This window comes from Pinus tabuliformis, chromosome Q (assembly GCF_031772625.1).
Source record: "Pinus tabuliformis cultivar Carrire ecotype Pingquan chromosome Q, CPIR1, whole genome shotgun sequence".
Classification (NCBI taxonomy): domain Eukaryota; kingdom Viridiplantae; phylum Streptophyta; class Pinopsida; order Pinales; family Pinaceae; genus Pinus; species Pinus tabuliformis.
The window spans coordinates 1,373,544,205-1,373,569,065 of record NC_142296.1 but is presented as its reverse complement, the minus strand read 5'-3'; the positions used below and the strand labels follow the sequence as shown (position 1 = coordinate 1,373,569,065).

At 39.5% G+C, this 24,861-nt stretch overlaps 1 protein-coding gene and 1 pseudogene across 1 annotated transcript in view; one reads left to right on the top strand and one right to left on the bottom strand.

Moving 5' to 3' along the window:
* Positions 1 to 24,861, top strand: part of LOC149225021 (zinc finger FYVE domain protein) — a 366,932-nt gene that overhangs the window by 158,286 nt on the left and 183,785 nt on the right. The window lies entirely within an intron of this gene.
* LOC149225022 (putative glutamyl endopeptidase, chloroplastic pseudogene) lies at positions 9,695 to 11,864 on the bottom strand (annotated as a pseudogene).

Genomic DNA, 24,861 nt, shown 5'->3' with positions numbered 1-24,861 from the left:
ACAACCCCCAGCCATATTCCTTCCACACTTCTCATGCCGCCACTTCTCTAAAAGAAACAGCAATAGTGCAGCAAGGACTATGAGCACCAGCAGAGCTGCAATGGAAGGCCTCTAGAGTGAATCTAAAGCACGGAATTTGTAATGAACAAGGTTTGTATATGTAATGGAATATTTAGAATATCGGGAATAAAAGAATGTCCATCATAGAACAAGTAATATATTTTTATAAGAATGTTTGAATGCACAAGAGATATGATATGATATATGATGTTCGGTTACAAATGAGGGCCTTGCTTATATAGTAGGCAAGGTGCCCTTTCATGAATTTTCATGTCTTTAATGAATAGACATGTCCCTTCATGACTTACTAGTTTATACTTATTAATTATTATTTATATTATATATTTATGTTTGTTACATTGCCTTCCCCTTTAGAAAAGCTTTGTTTGCAAAGCTTATTGATGAAAAGTTTTGATATCTTTTTCTGACTCGAATATCTTCTCATCTCGGAATTGTCATTTTCGATGATATATGACGATATGAATTTCTGAGTATGGTACAGAATTGTCGTTCTATGAAATGATCTAACCATCCTAGATTAATCTTCTGTAGATTCTTGCAGTTACTAGATACTTGGGATGAACTGCTATCATAACACTAATTGTGCTGACATCGACATTCTTTGGAACATAAGTTAGTTGTCTCTGCCCTGAGTGATATGGGTACACTGATTGGTTAATATACCTGCTCTTGTGATTAGGATGTCGATAAGGTGTATCCGTAGTGTTTCGTTGATTTGCTTCCAAAGTTTTATTTTCTTCATACATTGATGTTGCATTATTAATTGTTGAACTTTTGATAATAAATACGCTCGAAATTTTTATCGTTTGTACTCCAACATCTGAAGATGTTTTTACTTCAATTGGTTTGTCATCTTCTTGAGTTGTGATATTGACTGAATCAGTATTCATTTCTTTTTCCTCCACTGGCATTTTTACATCTAAAGATTCCGATGCTTCCAAAGGTAAAGTCTGCATGAATCAGGAGAATAGGGAAAGATTTAGTGCTACTCTTAAGCAACATTTTCAGGTTATAAAGTAGCATGGCAAGTGTGACAACCAGTAAGGTGGGTGGTCATGTTCGCAGTTGTTTGTTGATCCCAACAATCCACTAGGCCTTAAGTGCATGCAAAAGGTCTCAACCCAAGGAGAGGGCTACAAGTACTTTCCTGGCAAATCCATGGTATGATGAAGAATGCAAGGCAACCAAGAGATCACTAAAAGAGAGAAAATTCAACAAAGAAAACAAGAAGAAATACGAAAAATTAGTACAATCAAAATAAGAAAAACTTGTAAGTGCAAGAAGAAAGGAGTTAATCTCTCTTGGAAAACACAACCCCAAAGGATTTTGGAGAGAACTACAACAAAGGAGAAAGCAAACTAAAAACAATATTACAAATGTTCAATGGTTAGAGTATGCGAGGCTTCTTTATGAGCGGGTACATGGGAAAGACACTCCTCCCATAGTGAACACATTAGTGGAACTCTTCACAGTGGATGATATCAAGCAAGGAATAAAGAATTTAACAATTGGTAAAGTGGAGGACACAAGCGGTCTTCAAGCTGAATTTCTGAAATTGGAGTTGAGCTTCTTGCGCCTCACATTAAAGGAATTTTCAGTATGGTCATCTAGGACAACTTTCCGGGAGAATGGATTACTAGTGTGTTTATTGAACATTCCTCTCTTTAAGAATGGAGATATCAATAACCCTTCCCCCTCATGGGCAAGATTTTTGGGAGCATGATAGAGCAAAGAATCAGTGGCTGGGCAAAAGATGAGGGAAAAAGGGCAAAAGGGAAATTAGGTTTTAGACCTATGCACTCTATCATTGATCATTGTGTCACTCTTAGATATTTGATAGATAAAATTTGGGCAACCAAGGTGAAACGAGCTATTGTTGTTTTGTTCACTTTAAGAAAGCCTTTAACCCAGTGCCTAGATACAAACTATGGAACATAATTGAAGAGTTGGGTGAATCAGTAGCTGGGCAAAAGATGAGGGAAAAAGGGCAAAAGGGAAATCAGGTTTTAGACCTATGCACTCTACCATTGATCATTGTGTCACTCTTAGACATTTGATAGATAAAATTTGGGACAACCAAGGTGAAACGACCTAATGTTGTTTTGTTCACTTTAAGAAAGCCTTTAACACAGTGCCTAGATACAAACTATGGAACATAATCGAAGAGTTGGGTATCCTAGATGGATATAGAGCAACAACTCATAGACTTTACAAGAAGGTTAGAGCTAAAATTGAAACAAGTGAAGGAATGTCTCAATGTTTTGGTAGTGATATTGTTGTTAAACAAGGATGTCCTCTATCCCCCACTTTGTTTGGTTTATACATTAATAGGCTGGAAGCTTGGTTAAGCAAAGTAGATGGAGAGGGTGTCCATTTAGCAGGCTATGTGGTGAAGCTACTTTTATATGCAGATGATCTTATTCTAATTTCAAAAATAGAGCATGGATTAAGAGAACACGTAAAGGCCTTAGAGCATGTTGATATAAGTCTTTCGGATTAATCACATACCAAATCCTAGCGATGTGATTAATCCGAAAGACTGATATCAACATTATGGATCACAAAAGTCTTAGATCTAGCCTTAGAGCATATTTGTTGAGAGGTCGGGATGCCAGTGAACATTGCCAAGACCAAAAACATGATCTTCTCTTTAAATATAAAAGACAAACCAATCACCTTTCTTTTTGAAGGAAACCCATTGGACATAGTGAATTTTCAAATATCTTGGGATTGATTTCTAATAGAAGCTTAGTTGGGAAAATTGTAGGGAGAAAATGATACAGGGAGGATGGAAAGCCTCGTAATTACTCCAAAACAGGTGCAAATGTAATGTCCCCAATTTCGAGTTTTCCATTTGAGGAGGTCAACGAAGATTTTGGGGCTGGTTCTAAGCATAGCACAATTTTGAAATTTAGACATTGGAGGCAATTTTGATATGGGAGGCATGAGGACTTAGGAGAATAGGAGAAATTTCAGCCTTGGTGGAATGTGGGGACCACGAAAAGGAGGCAATTCGACCCTTGGAGATAATTTGCACTTGTGGAGGAAGAGAGAGAAAGAAAGGGGGTGCGAGTTAGTGGAAAATGGGGTCCACAAAGAGAAATAGGGCCAACTTCTATAAATAAGTCAAGGGGGCCTCCATTTGGTATCTTTTGACAATCTAACTTGAACATAAGTTTTCTTGAGCTGTTTAGCCAAGTAAACCAATGTTGTTTAGCACAAGGAATTCCCAAGTGGGAATTCCAACCTCTCTTTCGGTGGACTTTGAGTGCCACCCTAAGAAGGAATTTCTGAGCTTAGTGGAAAGGAATTTCATTGGAATACGTGGGACAACTCAACTCATTCGTTAATGATTTCGAACTTCTAGGAGGACACAAGAGAAAAATTGTACCACTGAGCTGAGGGAGTTTCAAGGGGTATTTTCGCTGGGGGATTTAGGAGAAATTTCACGAAGGGTGGACCAACAATTTTGGAGAATTTCAGGGGTGGAAGTTGCTATTTTAGGGAGAGCCAAATTCATAATTTTGGGCCTACAAAGAAGTGTCACTGGGAAAAATTCGTGGGTTGGATTCTTCTCTCTTGTGCTGGGTTTGAGAAGAGATCTCTCTAATTTCTTGTCGAGGGAAATTACATGGCCATTCTATAGTTGATTGAGGATGGATAAGTGACATATTCAGCAATTATAGTTTGTGGGTTGCAGTTTCTGCTAGGAAGGAGGTAGCACCAAATTTGGGTAGTTTCGGGAGGTCAGAATTAGCTCAAATCCTTTCTGGGTTTTGTTGCACTAGCCTTGAGGAGTATACCCCTAATTTTGCAGATTTTTTGGAGTGTTGGTGCCCCAAATAGTAGAATTATGACACAACCCCAAAATAGTGGTGGTCGGTAAAATTTGCCCAAACCCTTTTTGGGCTTTTCTGGGTTTGTGGTGGAGAGCCCAAGATTAATTTGGCACAATTTTTTGAGCACTTTTGGAGGCTCAAACAAGGGGTTTCTTCCAGCCAACAGTAGAAAAAATTCCAAGGCCAGCACAATACATTGGGGAGAAGTCTTTCCTTTGCATCCGGGGAACATTTGTCTCACCTGGGATTGTCTAGCTTACTTTAGCAAGCCCAGGTGCACACATTCCATGCATTGTACAAACTTCTATATAATATAATGGCTCATTTTTGGCGCAATATTGGTGCAATTTATGGGCGTTTAATTGCTGCCCAATTATTTCTGTGTTGTATGTGTATTTTTCTTTGTTTATCTCTTCTATTTCCTTTTTGGAACATTACAGTGGTATCAGAGCATGATCTTGGCCAACTGTGGGGAGGCTAGCAAGATCATGGAGTTGATGAGGCAAAGCCAACAATTTGTGAGGTAGAACCAACATATCCTAGAATGGATACAACAAATGATACATAACCAGGGGAAAAGCAAAGCACGGGCACAAACATCCCAACCCTACAACAACCATACGTATGGCCAGTCTGGTTTCCTGGATGAACAAGAGAAGGAGAAGTATGGTTCAAGGGTTGGATCATCATGTAGAGGTGGGAAGTTAGAGGGTGAGTCCCGAAAGCGATTTTGCTAGTGGAGACTTGGTTTTAGATATCAGGAGCTTGAAGAGGAGGCCAAGCATGAGGCTAAGGGCATGAAGGGTTGTGAGGAGCAGGTAGATACACACAACGTGACACAGGAGCCACCCTTGTGGGAGTTTCCTTTGGTAGCCCGGATTGACACATTGGTGGAGACAGTTGGGCATACAACCATAGGACCATCGATTGGTGACGTGCTAGTAGGCACAGACGTACCTAGAGGTGTGACAAAGTTCCCAAACGATAGCTACCTACAACAACATGGAGAGCACCTTGAGGAGCGTGACGTAGATGAGGATGTTATACTTGAGGAGCTACCTTTGTTGGTGCAGCTCGAGACTTTGTTGATCCCATGATGGATGATGGGCAGTCATATTTTGGGTCTGCCATTGGTGGGAAGCAGATAGATGCTTAGGTAACTAGTAGAGCTGCAGTACTTCCATTCAATAGCTCTCTTCAGGCTTATGTAGATGGGGCTTGCAATGTTGTTAGGTTACCTCTGCATGTTGGAGGGAGATTGGCTGAGTTATCTAGATAGATTGTATATGTTGATCGGGCCAATGAGACGAGGCGACATGAGTTTTGTAGGGCGCAACACTCGCATGATGGACTTTCTACGTACTCGAGGACTCTTGCATTTGATCCCTCTCATGGGGTTGGGTGGCAAGAGGTATTGAGTTGGTACCTGATAGGGATGACTAGGTTTCTGGATATATCCATGTTCAGGATCATAGTTCAGCAGGGGCTTTGGTTTGCCAAAGGGCTTCGAGGGCTGGATCATTATTGGGACCTAGGTAGGACTCCCCAACATTCCATGGATTGGCTCAGTCATGGTATTAGTAGCATGGTGGATCTAGTGATTGGACTCACCCCCATTTTCATATTCCCACCAGAGTTCTGGACAACAATAGTGACAGGTCAAGCTGACAGAGGAGTAGGTAGACTCCATGAGTTGTCTTGGCATGTTTGCCATGTGTAGGGGCATTGGATTATTTGTGTACCTTGGAAAAAGGTTATCAGAGGAGGTGGCATCGACAAGCCACCAAATAATTGCTTGTATGGAGAGGAGGATTTACCATGTATATATGGGGCACAGTGGTCACTGAGGGGCAACACCCTAGGCACAGCCCCATACGTACATAGGGAGATTCACATGTCAGATATCTCAGGGAGGATCAAGAAGGGAGATCCACTCATTCGAGGTTATGGAGATCAGAGAGTAGATATGGTGATACTGATAGGAAGCATATTGATACTTACTGACTCAGTTTTGGACCATGACATCTAGGGATGTATAGGGGCATTCAACAATGTGCAACGATATGTAGAGCGGTACAGAGGTGCATGATGGTGCGTAGTGGTGTGCAGGTTGTTGATTTTTGGTAGCATTGGGTGTGCTCTAAGTCTCAAAATTTGCAGGGAGGGTTAGACACATGCATTCTCCAATACCTAGAAATTGTTTTGGGAAATTCCACCTGGAGACAGTTTTATTAAAATAATTAATTATTTTTGATGGGACCCTAAGTCTAAACTTAGGAAATTAAAATAATCAATGGGTATTAATCTAAACTGTGGGTGTAACTTCTAGAAGAAGGCAAAGATAAAGTCAATATGATCCTAGCCATTGATTAGAATCTAATTTGGGCCGTTGATTGATCAGCGAGAGGATTATAAGAGAAGGCTTGATGGGCACTTGGAGAACACACATCGAGGAGAGATCAGAAGTTCGATTTTCTGAAGCAGAGTAGCTGCTGGAGAGATTTTCGTTAGTGATATTTTGCACTGAGGAGCAAGGATAGTATCCGAAGGGAATTCTTCCTTGTCGAAGAATACTTAGCAAAGAAGATAGAGGGAGATTCAGTAGTGGCAGCGTAGAGCTAGAGAGGCTGACGCAGGGCCACACAAAGGCAGTATTGAAGCTAAGAGGGAATTCGAAAATTAGCTGAAGGAATCTATTGCAGAAGTCGGAAGCCGGGGTCTGAGATCAGGAGGTGAAAATCGAATTTCCTTGGGTAGCAAATTGATCAGCTAGGGGGGTGACGTTGTCCCCACAGGGGTTGACGCTGGGGTGGCGTAGTGATTGTGCAGAGGCTGCTCATTCAGTGGCTGGATCAATCAGGATTTCCAGTGATAGGGTGAGGTAATCTCACTTATCCTTCTGTTAGTGACATTATCTGTAACTGGGTTGCCGGAAGGGCATCCAATGATTGTATTCATATTTACTACTGCATAATAATAAAACCCTCAGAGCTGCTGCACCGGTTTTCCTGTATTGGGTTTTTTCGGGGACTTTTGTCCAAAAATAATAGTGTCATTGTGTTGTATTCTATATCCTATTCAGTTTCTTGTTTCAACATATTATTTTTAAATAGTGAATGTTGTAGTTGTATTTACTTCGATATTTACCATAAAACAAAGTAAATAACTTGGATGGATTAACAAGTAGGATAAATAACATCTGTTTGCTGCATTTGGGATTCCAGGTTTAGTAATTTTCACATGGTATCAGAGCTGCAGGTGAAGCAAGGAGAACAGAGCTGGAAAACCTAGCACTGAAGGAGGAAGGGAGTTCGAAATTCCTATAGAGGCAGCAATTTGAATCCCCAGAGGGTTTGTGCAGTCCGGCTAGGAGGGCAATATTTTCGCAGTAAATCTCTCTCTGAGTGAGTCGACAGAGAGGTAATATTGCCAAGTCAAGATTTGTCAGCGACAGAGGGAGCAGTGCAGCAGAAGCTTCAGCGAAGAGGTTTTTTTGGTGGGACGCAATTTTTTGCAGGCAGTTGCTGGGTAGAAAGACGTTAGATGGAAGAGAGAGACACGTTTGAGGGAATTATTCCTCAGAGGACTTCTAACCAAGAAGTTTGAATTCTCATCAGCTGAGCAACAAGAAGGGGAAATAGATATTCTGACTGTAGTGGGAGTGCGTAGGCTAGCCCAACAACAACGCAGAGGAGAGAGGAGGTCATTTGGCTTTCTATTTGGCAGAGATGATAGCCATTGGACTGAGAGATTAGGACAGGTTGGATGGGGCATCCAACTATGTAATCTAGAAGGCGAGGATGTCGTGCCTTCTGGATGAGCATTTTCTCAAAGTCTATGTCGACAACGTGGTAGCTGAGCCAACATATCCAGATTAACTCAATAAGTACAAGGGAGAAATGGTGAAAACAAAAAGAATGATCTTCAACAGAGTGAAGGATCATATAGTCTGTCACATAGCTGGCAGAAATATTGCCAAAGAGATGTGGGATGCATTGTCGACGCTATATTAGGGATCTTCCGAGCAACGAAAGATGTACTTGGAGTAGAAGATGCGATCTATGCAGATGCAGAAGAGGGAATGCTTAGATCCGTTCCTCTCTAAGCTTCAAGAGACCCGAGACGAGTTGACAACTGTGGGGTCAACACCTCAAGGTTCCGAGATGGTAAGATTGACCCTAAATTCAATATTTGAGGAGTGGCAAGCCCTTGTCTAGAGCATCTTGGGCAGGGCGACTTTGCCAAACTGGGATGAGATGTGGGCAACTCTTAAGTAAGAGGCGCTGAGGAAGTGTAAACTTGACGGAAGCAACAACAGTGGGTTGAAGCCCAAGGAGGAGGAAGAGAATGCAACCCTCGCATCCAAGGGCTAGCAGGAGCAACGAAAGAAGAAGAATGATGTCTTGAAGATTAAATGCTTTGTAATGACCACTAGTGGTAAACGTAGCGGAAATATTAAAATACTTCGTAGACAAGGACATCCGTTGTAGGATAATTATTGTAAATTGTATATTGTATAAAAGAATTGATGTAGGATGATTACAAATGAGATTGAGGGTCCTATATATATAACCAAGTAAGTACCATTTCACGAATAGGCATGTCTTTTCATTATTAACTAACTAACCATTAGTTAATTTACTTATTATTTATTATTATATTTATATTATTATGATTATTATTTATTATCTATTTTTACATAATTTATGTTCATAACATTGCCTTCTCCTTCAAAGAGCTTTGTCCTCAAAGCTTGTTGATGAAAGGGCTTGATCTCTTTTCTGCTATGAATGTCTTCTGCCTGATATCTTCTTCAAGCTCTTTTTGCTTCTTTGATATAGTTTTGACGTTTCCTTATAAAGGGAAGATGGTCATGTTTCGAGACATAACAAGTAAATCAAAATCAATAAAATATTCATTAGAAGACCTTAAGGACTGAAGCAACAAAACTGATAACTTGTTGGCTTGAATGTAAAAATACACAAGAGGTATTTGTGATAATAATTTATTATATATAAAAAATGTATAAGTGATGATGAATGTTACAATGAGTACCCGCATATATACTAGGCAGGTGTCCGTTCACGATAAGAGATGTCTTTTAGACATGCCTTTTCACTTAACTAATGACTTCGTAAGATAATTATTACTTGATTACTTAATATTTATATTATTTATATTTGTTTATTTTGTTATGAATTATATTTATAACATTGTCCCTTCCTTCAGAAGCTTTGTCCTTAAAGCTGTATTGCTAACAATTTCTTCATCTTATGTTTGTTATCTCGACATATGTACCCCGTCTCTTCGCCTGTCAACCTTACCTTAATTTCTCAACGCTTCTATTGCCCTCCCTTTGCATAATTCACTAGTATCCTTGTTTTGAATCCAAGGTTATCGATATTTTTTTTTGAATTTTTTTCTTTTTCTTTTAGTGGACCCAATTTTTTATTTTTTAACAATAATTCTTTTATACAATAATAATAATAATCTTTTTAATTAATTAACCTCCCATTTTTTTTGTAATAATAATAATTTATTATATATATATATTATTAATTTTTTCTTTAATTAAATTAATTAAATTATATATTTGATTTTTATTATTACTAACTATATATATAATATATAGTTATAAAATGGATCGGTCACACCTTTTGACCACGATGGTCGACCGTTTGACCTGCGATAACAACACAACGGACGACTGACTGTTCGACACAGGCAAATTAACCATGACAGACTACTGATTGTTTGACACAGACAGATTAAGATCATAATTTCAGGTTTCGACCATCGTATGTTGTGGTGTCAGCGTATTTCTGCGACGATTGGTGACATAGCGTAGGGGACAACAGGTGTATTATTCGACCATTACTGACAGAGAAAAGCTGAGTTGGGGTGTCGGACGAGATAAGACATGTGGAACGGGAATGCTTATCATACAACTTCCCCTCTGCCTTGCGCTTGTTTTGCCATTTTCGTTTGAATGCCAAGCTTGCCAACATGATCACCTCTGAATATCCAACCATGCCTGCACCAACAACTTCCTCTCCATCGCTGAGAGGGGCGTTAAACAGATTGGTTATTATGTTCACACATTGATTTCGCAAGTTAGAAAGTTGAGGGTATGGGTGGGGAAAATTTGTAATTTGAGTAATTCTTTGATCTGGCCAACTCTGCAAGAAAAACTGTGGATTTTCTGTTTTTGACTCACAAGAAATAATTTTCAGTTTGTTGAGCTCCATATCAACATCGCACTGTTCAGACATCAAAGCAGAAATTGACTGGTAGTACTTTTCGTTGTCACTTTCCCATATATGCTCCTTTTCACTTGCGTTTATGTTAAAAAGATCAAGAGAAGGAACATTTCCTTCTGGTGTTGCCCCATTTCCATTCAACAAGAGATATGTTTTGCTATCTTTTCGTTTTATCTTTGCAAGAACATAAGTTCCTAACAAGGTCCTTCGATATATTGGTGAGCTTGGATCAGAATACACATCCTCTGATGATCTATCAAATAATATATGAGCCCCTTCTCCTCTATCAGCTGGAGATATTACCCATGTCCGCGCGTGCCTTGTTTTATACCATGACTCGTACACCAGAGCGAATGAATCATCACCCCATGATATCCCTCCAAAACAGAGATCTAACTTATGAAGAACCTCAGGTTCCTCACCAAGCTTTGGTTCAGCAGATTGTGTGTAGATAATATCACGAGGAGAAACATCCACCTTTGCATCACCGCCATCTTGTGTCTCTGCCCAGTAGAGCAATGAAGGCTTATCAGATCGCCAATTGATAGACCTCAGGCCTTTTCAAACACTGCCAAAAGCTATTGGAATGTTCTCCGTGAGAGGAAGATCACATATCTCTTAGACAAATTTTCCATCAGAGGTCCATACTTCAACTTTCTTGGGAACCCTTCCACAAGGGGACAATAAATGAGTAAGGCCTGTGAATTGAGGTGACAAGGAGATATTTATTATTAGGGGAAGCATTTATGAATATATAGATCATTGGTGGTCCTATAGCTTTTGTTTTTCCATCTAATTTGACCCAAAGTAATTGTGTCGTCGCATAGTAATCAAAGAGGTCTGCATCATATTCATCTTTCAAAAGATCTTGATAGGTTCTCACTTGCACTACATTTTTGTCCTCATTGGATTGAATCTTTGGACTCGATGGAATCAGTGGCTTTTTTGGAGGTTCTCCACAAGATAAAGGTATGGTACACACAACTAGTGTCGACTCATCAATCCACACAAAGTTGTCAAAAATTGCATTTACATAGATTTCAGATGTGGTGAATAATGGCCTTGCCTGCCCTGTTTCTACATCCGCGACCCAAAGACTCAACTTACTGCTTGTATTATCCCCTTGATCAAACCGAATAGTAAAAGATAGATGCTGGCCATCTCGTGACCAACTTATAAAATTGATCTTTGCACCATCTGGGAAACCAAAGACTTCAATCTCTGGTCCTAGAGTGTCATCTTCCATCAGTTTATGGATCCCTATTCTAGTGTAAAATGACATACGGCTTCTTGTATTACAGTTTCCATCAATACAGATTCCAACAATCTTTTCTTCTAGTCTTGCAAACTCTGAGAGTGGAGGTAAAGCCCTACGTATGAGAAATAAAATCTTATCTCTATTAGGAGAAAAAGGCAGAGCAGGAGTTGGTGGTGCATTAACAATATTTCTAATATCTTTTTGAGGGAGACAATAGCCAGTGTAAACTGAAGTTTCATGATCTTCCAAAGGAGGGGTTGCTGACTTATCAATGTCTTGTGTATCTTCCATGCTTGAAACAGGAACAAGCCTATTTGTGGAATGCCCTCTAAAAGAATCCACTGAATCCCCTTCATCAATTATGGATGCATTTCTTCCATTGGTAGTCTCTGCATCCACACCTTTTTCTCCATTATCAGAATCCATTTTGACTTCCTTTTCATCATCAATATCTGGATCACTGTTGATAATATCGGCGATATTCGAAAATATCGTGATATTTTCGGCAAAACGATATATCGCCAAGAAAATATCGCGATATTTTCAAAATATCGGCAAATATCGGAAAATATCGGAAAATATCGGCAAAATATCGCGATATTTTGAAAATATCGGCAAAATATCGGCTATATTTAAAAATGTGAAAAAATTATTTTTTATGCTTGCCGATATTTGCCGATATTTTGCCGATATTTTTGCCGATATTACCGATAAGATATTTTCTGGACCCTTGCCGATATTTTGCCGATACCGATATTTTCAACACTGATCTGGATCATGGTTTTCTTCTTTTGCTTCCTCTTGTCTCGTTTCTTCACTATCGCTATCATCTTCCTTATTATCGATTTTTGCATAACCTTTCTTAAAACATGTTGTAGCTTTTGCACATGATTTTTCTAAACATTGAAATGCTTCTTGAATTTTACTAAACTGCTCAACGCATTCAGGACGTAAACGTGATGGCATATTGTGTGGCGAACAACGTTCAAAGACTCGCATGATTATATTGTGCGCCATGGCTTCGATACCGTTGAAGCAACAAGACTGATAACTTGTTGGCTTGAATGTAAAAATACACAAGAGATATTTGTGATAATGAGTCAGATAAAGATGATGATGATGACGAAGTTCTTGATAATCCTGTTGCTCTAGTGTTCCACGATCCACTATGGCAACCTGACTTAATGATGTAGCATCAACACCCCATGTTCGAATCCTTGCCACACTCAACCAATGTCCAATTTGAAGGAGGAATGCCTTCAGCGTTGTCAAATTTTGAAGAGCACCAGGTTGCTCTGGTCACTCAGATTCTTGGTAGAGAAATGTCTTGCAACGATAATGAGGCCGCAGTGCAGGCCAAGCAGGTGCAAGTGAATTTGTAGCCTCCTGTTGAGGACAATACTCTCTCAGCTATCTGCGGCAGCGTCATGAACTCCTGTGGAGACATTGGCGGGAAAATCCAAAAGAGCATCGACTTGGCGGAGGAATTCGTCGGCTGTGTGTTCAATTCACTGTACCCATTGACTGACTGCCAACGAGGGAGACGCCACTATGTTGTTTCTCTACTTAAACAACGCATATACACTGGGCCGTTGTTCCAAACAAGCCAACGAGTGAAGTCCGCCAGTTAAACTATGCCCACACGCCGTTTAAAATACTGTATCTCCCCGCCGCTGTCAAACGTCGTGCCTCGGTCAACAGTCAAAGGGTGTGACAGGTATCAGTTCATAAAGGTTCGATATATATAAGTGTGGTTGGTATAGGGGTTGAATCTATATAATTGTGTGATACACCGTGATATGGGTTGGTCGGATTGCAGACACATCGTGGAACATAATCGTGATTTGCGTTGATAATTATAAAATCAAATTAACTTAATTAATTTGATTAATTAAAATTATTTACCTAATTAAAATTATTTAATTAATTAAATTATATATATATTTTTAAATAATATATATAGATATCTATATATATATATATATATAATTTCGATGGATAACCCTTGATTAAAGACATTGTTACTAGTGAATTACACAAACAGAGGTACGAGTGACCAATTATCATAAATGACGTGAGCGAAGTGAAGACAATTATTTGAGGTTATAAAAAATGACGTTAGCCAAGCAAAGACAATTATTCGAGGTTAAAATGAAGGAAACTACCAACAATAAGCTTCGAGGACAAAGCTTTTGAAGGAATGGTCAATGCTATGGACATAAATTGTATAAAATAAAATAAACATAAATAAATATAAATAAATGTAAATACTAAATAATCAAGTAATGATTATGTTAAGTAGTCATTAGTTAAGTGAACATGCATGTATAAAAGACATGCCCAGTGATGAAAGGACACCTGCGTAGGTATATGTGCGGGTCCTCATTGTAACATTTTACATCGCTTATACATTTTATATATAATAAATTATTATTACAAAATACCTCTTGTGTAATTTTACGTTAAAGCCAACAAGCTAAAGGTTTTGTTGCTTCAGAGCTCCTAGATAGAGCACAAGGGACAGGAGAATGCCAAAGAGATATTCAAGGTATAAGGTGTTGATGAGTGAGCTCATTAACAGTGAACCTTCTAGTTATCAGGAGGCTGCACAACACCAGGTGTGGCAGGATGCGATGGTAGAGGAGTACAACTCCATCGTGCAAAACTATGTTTGGCTAGTGGTGCCTAGACCATTAGATAGGCAATGGTGTTAATTTTTGGTAGCATCGGATGTGCTCTAGCCATGAAAATTGGTGGAGAGGCCAAGGCACATGAGTTCTAAAGTACCCAGAAACCGTCTAGTGAAATTACGCCTGGATTGTATTTTCTTAAAATAATTAATATTTTTAATAGGGTTCCTAAGTCTAAACTTAGGAAAATTAAAGTATTAATGGGTATTAATCAAAATATGGGCGAGAATGTTCTAGAAAGTGGATCAAGTCAAGTTTTTAATCTTAGCCGTTGATTAGAGACTTAGTCTCGGCCGTTGAAGTCCTAACGAGAAAGTATAAGAAGGAGGCTTGGGGTTCATTCAAAAAAGGCCGAGAGAACAAATTGATCTAGAGTTCGAAATTTTTGGGGCTTGGAAGCTGAGAAATTCGAATTAAGTGATGATTCTGTAGCAGAGGGGCAGGGATAGTTCGAGAATACTGGGCAAAGAGGCGGAGAACCACCATTGGAGGCATTGCAACACCTAGAGGGACTGACGTAGGCCAGTCTGGGCCCACACAAGCTTGAGGCAGAGCCAAAAGGGCTAGCGTAGAGGGGAAACTGCCTCCACGCAAAAATCTGGAACTATCGAGGAGCTGCTAGAACAACTGGGAGAGGTTGATGCAGAAGCTCCAAGAGGCAGAAGAGACAATGCAGGGCTGACGCAGAGCCTCTGAGGCTGACACAGGGCCTATGCCGGGCCAACGTAGAGATAGTCGAGGATTTTCCAATTTTGCTGCCAGATCGGCCGAAACCGCTGGGTGAAGTGAGGTAATCTCACTCAGTTTTCCGCCATTATATTTTTCTCTGTAACTGGGTTGTTAGGAGGGCATCCAACATTGTATTCAGATCTACTGCTTAATAATATAAAACCCTTAGAGATGTTTCACCGGTTTTCCTGCATTGGGTTTTTCCAGGGACTATTTTGTCCAAAAATAACGGTGTCCTATGTATCTTGTTCTTTGCTCAATTTCTTGTTTCATGTAATCAAATTAAATTGGTGTAGGCTACAGAAGTAATTTACTTCAGTATTTTTCAAGAAAATAAATTGATAATGTATATTAAAATCAAGTAGAAGTAAATTCAATTTTATTGCATTTGGGATTCCTTCAGTGTAGGAATTTTCACATTGTATCGGAGCATTGATTTTGAAACAAGAAGGGCATATCTAGCGTTGAGCAAAGAGGCCAATAGTTGCATTTGGCAGTAATTCGAATCCCCTTGAAGGGATTGCGCAGTCCTTGCCAGGAAATCAAAGATTCTGAGGAAATCTCTCTCTGAGAGAGTCGACAGAGATGTACAATTTGCGGTTCATGAGCTTGTAGAGGCAAAGGAAGTGACGCAGAGCTTCAGGGTAGTGCTTGAAGGGTGTAGTTTCTGTCGGGGCAGAAATCCGTCAGAAAAGAGCAAAGACACATAGAAGAGGGATTTTCTCCTCAGAGGATTTTTCTCGCCAAAAGTTCGAATTTTTCACTTGTCGGGTAGCAGACCAGTGCTACACAGTGACTAGGCGAGTCAATTCGACAGTTTGGGTGAGATGGCATCACATGGGCTCAGAGATCAGGACAAGTTGGAAAGAGGTTCCAACTATGTCATATGGAAGACCATAATCTTAACTGTTCTGGAGGAGTACGATCTCAAAGCTTATGTCAAGGGTGTTGTAGCTATTTCTGTGGACAATGATAAGAAGAAGAAGTACAAGGTCGAGGAGGCAAAGCCGAAGAGGTACATACTTGATGGAGTTTGAGATCATGTGGTGTCACACTTGCAGGGAAAAGATATAGCCCGAGAAATGTGGGAAGCTTTGTCTTCACTGTATGAAGGTTCTTCAAAACAATGAAAGATGTACTTAGAAAAAAAGTTGCAGCGGACATTGATGCAGAAGGGAGAACGGGTTGACTCCTATCTTCAACATCTTTAGGAAACCAGAGATGGTAAGGACGACCCTGAATGGAGTCTCGGATGAATGGCAAGTCTTTGTCCAAAGTATATTGGACAGGGAAAGACTACCTTCATGGGAGGAGATGTGGGAAACCCTTCAATAGGAAGAATTAAAGAGGGATTTGGATAAGGTCAATCTTAATGGCAGTAGTGGGAGTGGCACGAAGACCGAGGAGGAGGAGAACACAACTCTAGCATCAAAGGGATAACAGATGCAAAAGCGGAAGCAGGACATTTTGAAGGTGAAATGTTTCAGATCTGGTGAGATGGGTCACTTTGCATCCGAGTGTCCTTTGAAGCAAGGGATAAGGATGAGAAACATGATGCTAAGGTTGTTCCAACAAAAATTGATGAAGATGAGTTTGCCATGAGTGCTCACGCATCTCCAGGAGGGAAATGGGGTGGTATAGAACTATAGTCGGGAGGACTACATGTGGGTAGGATCCTTGAGGAACCCACCTCTTGGATCAATTCCTTGCTATGGGAGCTCGAGATTCAGCTGTAGTGAGATGGAGTTAGTGTCAGATGATGCAGTGGGTTGGTTGGAGAGACAGATGCAGTAGCTTGAGACCATAAACTGATTACCGCAGAGCAAGGTTAGCAGCAATGCAGATGACACAGTGCAGAAGTTAGCAACAATGCAAAGGATTAAGAGGGTCAGAGTCTAGTAGTAGTCAGATTCCAATATTGACATGGTATTATGCTGAACACAGTTAGTTTGGTAATTTTGGGTGTTCTTCAGTTGCTTCTCTCAGCAACTGAGTTGCCATGTTATCAGTGGTAGTTATAACAGCATAGCAAATGCAACATTTGAGAGGGAGTTGTTGTACAGATGCAGCGGTGGCAGTGTTGTGGGCAGCAGTACAATAGCAACAGTAGCACCGTGTTGATGGCAACAACAGTGCCTAAAGGAGATGCTTCAGAGACAGAGCAGCATGTAATTGGACATTGTTGCCAGAGCACATTCGTCACTAAGAGGGAGTGTTAGATTTTGGTAGCATTGGGTGTGCACTAGCACATGAGTTCTAAAGAACCCAGAAACCCTTTGGTGAAATTCCCCCCAGATTGTATTTTATTAAAATAATTAATATTTTTAATAGGGTTCCTAAGTCTAAACTTAGGAAAATTAAAGTATTAATGGGTATTAATCAAAATATGGTTGAGAATGTTTTAGAAAGCGGATCAAGTCAAGTTTTTAATCTTAGCCTTTGATTGGAGACTTAGTCTTGGCCGTTGACTTCTCAACAAGAAAAGTATAAGAAGGAGGCTTGGGGTTCATTTAGAAAAGACCGAGAGAACGAATTGATCTAGAGTTTGAAATTTCTGGGGCTTGGAAGCTTAGAAATTCGAAGTAAGTGATGATTCTACAACAGAGGGGCAGGGATAGTTCGAGAATACTAGGCAGAGAGGTGGAGAGCCACCAGTGGAGGCAACACAACACCTGATGGGACTGATGCCAGGCCAGTCTAGGCCCATGCAGGCTTGATGCAGAGCTAGAAGGGCCAGCGCAAAGGGGAAGATGCCTTCACGCAGAAATCTGGAACTGCTTGGGAGCTGCCAAAACAGTTGGGAGAGGTTGACGTAGACGTTCCAAGAGGCAGAAGAGACAATGTAGGGCTAACGTAGAGCCTCTGAGGCTGACGTAGCGCATACGCAGGCCCAACATAGAGATCGCTGCTGGTTTTCCAATTTTGCTGCTGGATCAGCTAGAAATTGCTGGGTGAAGTGATGTAATCTCACTCAGTTTTTCGCCATTATATTTTTCTCTGTAACTAGATTGATGGGAGGGCATCCAACATTGTATATTGCTTAATAACATAAAACCGGCAGAGCTGCTGCACTGGTTTTCCTGCATTGGGTTTTTCCGGGGACTTATTTGTCCAAAAATAACGGTGTCCTATGTATCTTGTTCTTTGCTCAGTTTCTTGTTTCATGTAATCAAATTAAATTGGTGTAGGCTGTAAAAGTAATTTTACTTCAGTATTTTTCAAGAAAATAACTTGATAATGTATATTAAAATCAAGTAGGTGAAGTAAATTCAGTTTTGCTCAGTGTGGAAAAAGTCGGGATTAAATCCGGATTTTTCGATTTTTTGGCTGGCCGATTAAATCGGCCGATTTTTGCCGATTTTTTCCCAGTCGAAAAAATCGGGATTAAATCAAAAAAGTCGGGATTAAATCGGGACTTTTTCCAAAAAATCGTGGTATTTTTTTAATAATTTTTTTTGTTTGTTTGAAAAAATCGGGATTTTATTGAAAAAATCGGGATTTTATTGAAAAATTCCGGATTTTAAAAAAAATGAATATTTTTGTATTTTTTTTTAATTTTGCCGACTTTTTCGAAAAACTCCCGACTTTAACGATTTTTTCAACTTTTGGACCCTTGCCGATTTAATCCCGACTTCGACTTTTTCCACATTGGTTTTGCTGTAGTAGGGGGTGTTTGAGTGTAGGAATTTTCACAAGTGGTTGGTTCCCATTGGATCTACAAGATCAAACATACTATAGATGGCAATTAGAAAAATTCAAAGAAAGGTTTGTGGCTAATGTATTCACTCAGAAGGAGGGAATAGACTATGAGGAGACATTCTGTCTAGTAGCGAGGTATATGTTCAACAGGGTTGTGATCTCACTTGTAGCACATATGGGGTGACAGATGCATCAAATGGATGTCAAGATGACTTTTTTGAATGAAGTGATAGAGGAGGAGTGTACACCGAACAACCAGAAGGATTTGAGACACATGGGAGGGATACCCATATATGCAGATTAAAGAGAGTGCTATATGGACTCAAGTAAGCTCCTAGAGCACGATATGGTCATATTTACAGTTACTTGTAGCAGATGGGATTCGTGAAGAGTGAGGTAGACTCGAACCTTTAGTATTTGATGGTAGGAGGTGAGCCTCTCATTCTCGTGTTATATGTGGGTGATCTGTTTCTAATTGGGTCACCAAGGCTCATAGAGGATTACAAGAGGGAGCTGGCAACAAAGTCTGAGATGAAGGATTTGGGGTTTTCTAGGTATAGAGGTATGGTAGACAGATGGGGAGATCTTCCTTGGTCAAAGGTGATGTGCTATGGAGATCTTGAAGAAATTCAATATGTTGGACTGTACAGTGTATACCCATGTCTACACCTATGATTTACCAATTGGAAGAAAATTGATGCGTCTAAGTAGGAAGCAGTGGACCCTACCTTGTGTAGACAACTTATTGGCTCTCTCATGTATTTAGTCAACACAAGGTGAGACATTTGCTTTTTTCTCAACACGTTTAGTCGGTTCATAGTGGAACCAAAGATGGTGCATTGGACAACAACAAAGCATGTGTTGTGGTATCTACGAAGTACCGTCGAGTATGGGTTGATATATACTCAAGGTGATGGTGTTAGGTTGATGGGATATATAGATGAAAACTGGGCAAGTAATGTAGTGGAAAAAGAAAACACTTCAGGGTGTTGCTTCAACATTGGATCAAGGGTTGTCACTTGTTGCAACAGGAAGCAAAAATTGGTTGTGTTATGTTCTGCGGAAGCATAATGCATGGTAGCAAGCATGGCTATGTGTGAGGCCATATGGCTTTGGAAGCTGCTAGTGACACTATTTGGTCATAGCATGGAGACGACCAATATCTTCTGTTATAATTAGAGTTGCATCAAGCTGTCTAAGAATCCAATGTTTCATGATAGATCGAAGCACATTGACATCATATACCATTTCGTCAGAGATTGTGTATAGCGTGGATCAGTTCAAGTACAATATGTTCCCACAGATCAACAGGTTCCAAATATTCTGACAAAGGCCTTGGGTAAAGAAAAGTTCGTTTTCTTTAGGGAGAACACCTTCCTTGCTAAGAGGGAGTGTTAGTTTTTGAAGCTTGGACAAGTGTTCTAGTCTTGACAGGTGTCATTGAGGCAGCGATAAAGGAGGCAATTACTTCGAAGCCCATGTAATTTTTCCTAAGGTTCACGTAGTAAAAATATCTTAATTAAGTTAATTAGTGATTTTTAAAATATTTTCTAAGTCTAACATACAAAAAGTGAATAATTAATTGGGATGAGGTTGATTTTCCTCTAGACGGTTGTAGAAAGTTTCTAAGACAATCTTAGCCATCGATTAGATCAAGTGAACTTCTAATCCTGGCCTTTCATTCATGAATGAGAGTTTATAAAGGGGATCAATGGGCAACTTTGGAGATCATAAAGATAATCGTGTGGGTGATTTTCAAAAGACACCATTGGGTTTCAACAATAGTGATTGAGGATGATTTTTCAGAGTTTCTTGATATCAGTGTTGTCTACAGGAGGCTGAGTTTTTCCCAGTGGGGGCGTGATTTTTAGGAGGAGGCCGAATTGCTCATTGTATTTGCAGGAGGAGGCCCAAATTATTTGCCAGAAGCTAGTGTGAGTCTTCCAGAGGTTAGATCAAGTTTTCTAGTGCCAGTGTGAGTTCACTTGAAGTGAGTGCAAATTTGCTAGAGGCCATTCGAGTCTTCCAGAAGGCAGATCGAGTTTGTCAGAAGCTAGTGCAAATTGCCAAAAAGAGCCAGTTCAAATCGCCAGAGGCGAATGTGTGTTGTTGGAGGCAATGTGAATTGCTGAAAATGGAAGGCATGGGGTTTTCCAAATTAGCATAAGTATAGAAAGATTTTTCCGGAGCTTTGCTAGTGAGAGGCAAGCAATTGTATTTCTCGATAGTAGTTTATTTGCTGAAGATAATAGCAAAAGCCCTTAGATTTGAAAATTGGTTTGCCCCACATTTGGGTTCCAGGGATATTTTGTACAAAAATACTAGTGTAAATTGTGTTATTGGTTTCTCGCATATTTTTTTGAATTTTTAGTTTGTGATTTGTGTTGTTTATGTTATTTGTGGCTTCCAGCAAATCAATTAGTTGGACGTAAATAAGTGATAGGAAATTATTAATTGGTTAATAACACCTTTTGGGTCACTAGAATTTCATAATATGAGGGTATATGATTGGCATTTAATCATGAGAACAAAGCCCTATATGTACCTTAGTGTTGGTGGTGTTGATTGTTGCACTTCTTTGTCATGGCCTTAGCAAAAATGTACCCTTCACTCAAGTCAAAATCATTGATCAAGCATGGTAAGATTTTTCTACCATATTATAAGGCTTGGATTAGGCAATTTGATCAGAATTGGGAAATGATGACTAATATCCCTAGAGAATCGAAGTAGAGGCAAGGGCTAGACAAGAGGAGAGGAATCTAGATTCTAGATGGTTGATGCTTGAATAATTAATCATTAATGTACTATGGATGCCATTTCTATCTTGATTTATCTACAATATGCATGCTTTGATATATTTTGCTACTAATTTGGCACTTTCGATTTTTGGAAAATGACTCTTATGATGCTTCGCTTCCAACAAACGTCCTTGCTTTGTCCCCGTTTTGTGCAACATTGGTGTGCCCAGAGGTTGTTTTTACCTATAAATCTACAACATAACATGTAAAAAATGTGAAAATTCTTGAATCTAACACATTAGAACCACTACTGCAATTACTGGTTTACAATCTCCTACTTGTTCTTTGCATTAGCTACTTATTTAATTGCATAAACATCGATGTAAACACTATTGTAGCCTACTCAAATACACAGATCATGAATTCAAATACATTGAGACAATAACAGAAGGGAGACCGTTACTTTTGGACAAATTTCCCCCGAAAACCCCAATTCGAGATAACCGGTGCGACATATAGAGCGTTTGTATTATTAAGCAGATTTCGTGAATACAACTAGGGTGCCAGAAATGTCTCACCCAACAGAGAATATCCTCGACAGTAGTACCTCTATCCGGAGACAGATATTCCGGCAAATCTGCAAATGGATGATCAAACCCCATAGCGACTCTGGCTATTCCCTATGCTGGACAACAAAAGTTGCTCCCAGCATTGCTCTGGAATTGCGTCACTCCTCGAGGAGTTGCGTCAACTCGACAGTGAGCTTCCCTTGCTCAGAAATTCGATTCCGCTAATCTGCTCCCAGTCTGCCCACAGAATCTCCCCAGCGCTGCCTCTAAGGCCTAGTGTCAACCTCTATGGCTTCTGTGTCACCTGCGTCAGCCCTTTTCGTCCTCTGCGTCAGCTCTTCAACTTTTGCGTCAGCCCTTTTAGGGCCTTTGCTGTCTCTCCTGGCACTTCACTGCATCTCTGCTATGTATTCTTCAGCCTCGGATGAAAATCCCTTGCTGAACTGCCCCTCGCTGCAACTCTGATCACTAACTTGATTTCCTCAGCAAACCTCGCCCCATAAAATCGAAATCTTTGATCATTTGGTGTATCTCCAACTGACCCTCAAGCCTCCTCTTACACTTGTTCTATTGATGAATCAACGGCTGAGATTAAGTCCCTAATCAACAACTAAGATTAGAACTAGCTTGATCCTTGTCACTTAGAACTTTCTCACACATATTTTATTAATACACATTAATAGTTTTATTTTCCTAAGTTTAGACTTAGGAACCCATTAAAAATATTAATTATTTTAATAACTCCTCATCCGGGTGAAATTTCTCCAAACGATTTCTGGGTCATGGAGATCTCATGTGTTCTAGCCCCTCCACCAAAATTCGGAGTTAGAGCACATCCATGCTACCCAAAATCAACAAAAAACAACAAGCCAATGGCTCTTTGATCAGCAAGTTAGTGGCCAAATAGTTTTGTAAAATGTATAGCATTTTAATAAGTGGAATGATCTTTAGCAATCAACTTTTTATATGGAAAATACAATAGGTAGAAAGTGTATTTAAATAGAAGATTTCCCCAAAGAAAATAGCTTAAAAACTTCTACCAAATTGCATAAGATAGCGTTGAGACATCGAACAAACCTAGAGAAATAGAATAGATCATATCCAAGCTTTATTTTGCAATGGTTGGCTGCATCAATATGGCCATTACAGAATTGATGACAATGGTATTCAGACACAACAAAGTAAAGGCTAGAAGAGTGAAGAAAGAAAGAATATTGAGTCCTAAGAGTAATGTTGTTGTTTGGCAAAGACAATTCCATTTGTGGACCTAGCCTCTACTTGTATTTATATCCCCTTTTGCCTTCTAATTCTTCCAATTTTCATAGGCAAAGTACGAGGTCTAATTACCCCAAAAATGGCAAACAATGCTCACTTCAGAAAAGCATGTAGAGTTAACTCACCATCCATTGAACTGAGCTAGAGAAGAAAAACCGAGTGAAATGGCACATGCTTGAGTTTAACTGAAATATTTCTATGTTGTCATGAAATAAAAATATCATTCAACATAAATATAGCCAATTTGACGTGGGTAAAAGCATCATCCAGTATTTAATGTAAATTTAACATGTGAAAAATTATCCTTGTGTGAACTTTTCAATTTTGAACTAGGATAAACATAATTTTTGAGGAAATTATGGATAATTCCAATTTTCTAAACATATCCTTGACGAAAATTGGGAAATTTGACTTGCAAAAATTATCTTTGGGGTAATTTAGGAAACTTGACTTGGAGGAAAAAGACCATGTGAATTAGAAGAGAGAAATAGATTGGAGGTAGTAAAAAATAAACCATCATAATGGTGTTGGAAATAATACTGAGAGGGGGGGTGAATCAGTATTATCAGAACTATAAAAAATTTTCAATGCTCAGAAACATATACGCTACTTTCGTTAAGTGAACCAGCGTGTACACGCAACTGTGTCTAAAGAAAACAGCGTATAACCAGAAATCTTATAATTCAGTTAGTTTATCTTCAGTTAAGTGCATAAGGACATTATTCACCATATTAAGAGTAAACAGATGCAGTAGAACAGATCACACAAAAACCACACACATGAACACCATGATATAAGGTGGAAACCCAATGTGGGTGAAAACCACCTGCTGCAAGTCGTCTCTATCTTTCTTTAATATGAAACTTCAGTTTACAATCTTTTTGTACTGGTGCAGCCTTATACCAGTACGCAGGGTACAACCTGCAAAAGGCTACAACCTTCTCTCGTTCTCCAAACTTCCTTGGAAGGGAGCTCCAACCCCCTTTGCTCTTGTACTAGCCAAGATACTAGTACGTAGGTGCTGGCCTACAATCTTCTTTCTTTCAGGTACCACCTTTCATACATTTTCAGACTGGATATTCCTGAAGCACAACATTACAATCTGAAGACCACAATTCATTCAACTTTCACAACAGATCATTGAAGCACAAAAACAACCAATACTAGCATCATCAATCTTTGAATCACTGAACCACTGAAACCCTGTCAATCACCAGTTACCAGAACACAGAGCAGACTACAGAACTCTGCAATAACAGTCAGATCCAAGCTTCAAAAGATATACGCTACTTCAATGAGAGCAACCCGCGTATACACGCGCTTTTAACGAAGACAATCTGCGTACAGATCTAAAAATAAATTCTCTCAACTTGCAGCTGTACCAGACATCAGTTAGACCCAGAACATAACATTGCGTCAGTATGCAGATCTAGAAATACGCATAATCAACCATATCATAATAGTGCATTTCAAACCAATAGATCCCGATCTGTCCTTAGATCTAGTCTTCCATCAACCGATGTGATCTCTCCTTAGCTTAGATCAAGCAACCCAGAACCTGCATACCAGATCTCTTTCTTTTTCAGATATTCAAACCTGTTCAAGATGTCTTTGCCTAATGATCTTCTTCTCCTTATATAGCCTTAGGCCTTGCTCAATACCAAGGGCCAAACCATAGAAATCCAATACCATCAACTTAAAAACTAGGGATCAACACGTCTGT